Source organism: Eurytemora carolleeae, unplaced genomic scaffold (genome assembly GCF_000591075.1).
Source record: "Eurytemora carolleeae unplaced genomic scaffold, Eaff_2.0 scaffold53, whole genome shotgun sequence".
NCBI lineage: Eukaryota > Metazoa > Arthropoda > Copepoda > Calanoida > Temoridae > Eurytemora > Eurytemora carolleeae.
The window spans coordinates 212,009-215,287 of record NW_019396380.1 but is presented as its reverse complement, the minus strand read 5'-3'; the positions used below and the strand labels follow the sequence as shown (position 1 = coordinate 215,287).

The following is a 3,279-nucleotide window of genomic DNA, read 5'->3' as shown; positions in this document are numbered from 1 at the left end:
AGAAGAAAAAAAAACAAATATGCTCAAGAAGGAAGACCACTGTTAAATACCGAAAAACTTCAGATCACTCACACAAAAGAATGATGAAGAGATTTTATATCCTTATTCTATCGCAACATATTTTGAAAACTCATGTGAAAAGAATAAATGTGATAGTTTTACTGCTTTTAACTCCCTAAAATCAATACAGTTGATATTAAACCTTATTTTTTGAAGAGTTTATCATTAAAAAATGCTACAATTAGACAAATTCTGAAAGACCAATAAAATCCAAAAAAGCCCACTTACAGGCGAGGTGGGTTTTTTAAAGTGGGTTTTATTGGTTTTTTTTTTTGGGCTGGGGTTTTTTCATGCCAACTCTGTGTTCAAACGATTATTTAAAGTCACAAGTTCAGTTTTCTAGTTCCCAGTATACACAAATAAATATAAAAATAATGATGAACTAACCTGACATAGTTTGACCACTAGGCTTCTGATTAAATGAATCCGCTAAACCTAAACATGCAAAAGGACTTTACAGTGTACACCTATTTGAAATAAGACAAAATACTCAAATTTTTTAAATTAGTAATTCTACCCTTGAGAACTTGAATTAAAGTATTTTAACCAAGGGCCGGATATGATTTGAACCAGGTCTAGAAACGGTTCAACAACATATCTTGAATTTGTCTATGTCCATTATTGTCCTTTAGATGTAAACAACTACACTGCAGCTCTGCGGATAAGTATTTGCATCGACGGTTTAGTTCAGAAAACTAGCTCAAATTCATTCAATTCGGTCCCAAATTGATTATATTTTTACAAATAGAAACTATAATATTTAGATTTTAGTGCTCAGCTAGCATCCATGACGCCAGGTTCTAAATGCCCCATTTTGGAATTGTCATAGAAAGGCCACTTTAAATTGCGTTAACAAAAAAAAAAGTTTTAAAACATATCAGAAGCATTTTAAAATTGTAATCCCCAACCTGACCTTGTGATAAATGTTTATAGTTTGATTAAAAAAGTTATTTAGCGTTCTTGTTTATGGTTAAACCAAGGTGTAAAGCAATCCCAACCAAACTAGACGGAAAATTATAGACTGTAAGTTCAGAGCTGAAAACCTTCTTTCTCATTCTCTCCATGCCAGTTTCCGACCAATGAGAGCTCACTCATTAAATGACGCGAGAAAAAAAAATCAAATTTACCAGCTGTTCTGGTTTGTCCAAACCCCACTCATTTGGTTGAGTTATCTGTTATATAATCTTAATTAAAAAGAGAAGATCAAGATATAATTTCGATGTCCACAATTCTTAAGTTTTCATCTGAGGATATATATTTCGATAAATATATTATCATAAGCTGTCCAAAGACGTGTATAGTTGAAAATGTTTAGATTTATAAGTTCGGGACTTTGCTCAGCGCAAGATAACCCTATCTCTGCTGGGGTACTTGAAAACCAGGATATGCTGGGGGGGGGGGGTCAATTTGATCCCCCCCCCCTCTAAATTCCATGTTTGATGTCTAAATATGACAAATGATACATGATCATTGGAAAGCTCTTGTGCACTACTTTTAGAATCTGCAAATTTTTTTTTGCAAATTTGCAAAAATTGAATTTTTTTATCGCAAAATCCAGTTTTATAGTAAAAATGTTTGCAAAAAAAAATTTGTCTAAAAAATAAAAAATTATACATTTTTGAAAAGCCCTTGACTATGCCATTTCAAATATGCAAAAATTTTTGCAAAATTTTAAATAACCTGATTTTTAATCAAGAAAAACTAAAAATGTGCAAATTTCCTTTGACAGGTTGTTTGCAAAATATTTGAAATTTTTTTCCGCAAAACTTGTGCAATTCGTTTCCTTATGTCAAAGACTTTCCAAAAAGCTAAATTTTATCAAACCTGACAAGTGGAAGTGGGTCAAAACAAAGATTTAGTTTGTTACATGAAAAAGCAGGCATTCAGGCAGTGTGCCTGAGGACTCAGGCAGTTAGTATTAAAGCCCGGTTTTAGGCCTAAAGGGAGGGCTTTGGGTATGTAGGAAAAGTCAGAAAATTTCAACAGCCTCAGACCAATACTTTTAAATATTAGCTTTGGAACCCGCCGTTTCCCAGGTCACAAATAATAGTTACTTCCGCCGTCTACCCGCACTTGGTCGTAAATTACGATTTTAGCTATAGTTTCTGTCGACAAACTCAACTTAGAATCTCAAAACTTAACAGAAAATATTCGTATTGCTCTTCCAAGTTCCCCAATCAAAATTTGGGGCAAATAGGTCCAGGGGTCCCTGAGTTATAATCGGACAAACAAACAAACAGAGATTACAACTTTATATATAAAGACTCACCAGGCGCTCTTAAATCCTTGTCTCCAGCTGAAAATGAGTTTCTAGTTTGTCCGTTTCTTCTCTTACGAATCTATTCATTTACAATCATTAAACTCTTAAAAAAATTGGAAGCTTGTCGACTGTCGACATAATTTCAAACAGTGCTTAGGATCCAGATTTTGCCTTCTTGGGTCAGGATCCGCAAAAATATGGGGGTCCATGGATCGGCCGGATCCAAGGGACAAAATATAAACCAAAAAATGCAAAACAAGACTTTTTCAATCTAAACTGTTGAAATAGTATATTATTAAATTTTCCTGTATCTGAATGGTTCATCAAATTTGAGCATAAAAATAAGCGGAAAAAAAGAAGAATAATTAATTGGACAGTTCTGCTTTGTTAAAAAAAAAACGAAATCTCAAAGAAATGTTTAAGACTCGGACAACCCCTTCATTTTTCACCATTTCAACACAATGTTAGACATAAAAAGCAATTTTAAGACATTCCTCTTCTTGCAAACGCTTTTTAGATACTGACAATATGCAGTTTGTTTCTTTTCCCACTGAATTGATTGCGAAGTCAAGTTTAGCTAAAGAATTCGTATATTTATAAATGTATTTTTTAATTGAATTTAATTAGGAATTATGTCTCGAGTAAAAATTAATTTTTAGATGATATGAAAGGAAGACCCCTTTCATCTTCTGAAAAATTATTGAGATATTCTGGTTTTCGATTAAAGAATTTTTAACTGTAGTTTCTCTACCGGAGTAAAACGTGGACATATACAGCAGAGCAAGGAAACCAATCAGACTTGGATCAATAGAGCTCAATTCGAATAATGTAACAAAAATAAAAGATTAGCGCGTGTCCCCGTTTTAGGGTATATTTTCTCATACAATCATTCCCTCCAAAAAATTTGGCCACAAGTAGGTTTATTCCTAAAGAACAATTTTTGGACCCCCCCCCCCCCC

At 33.4% G+C, this 3,279-nt stretch overlaps 1 long non-coding RNA gene across 1 annotated transcript in view; it reads right to left on the bottom strand.

The window, feature by feature from the left end:
- Window positions 1-390: 390 nt before the first annotated feature.
- LOC111702092 (uncharacterized) overlaps window positions 391-3,279 on the bottom strand; it is a 3,463-nt gene continuing 574 nt past the window's right edge. Inside the window, exons 2-3 of the long non-coding RNA XR_002765351.1 lie at window positions 2,330-2,399; window positions 391-495 (exon numbers count right to left, since the gene is read on the bottom strand). This is a non-coding gene — a long non-coding RNA (uncharacterized LOC111702092). The remainder of the gene's footprint in view (window positions 496-2,329; window positions 2,400-3,279) is intronic.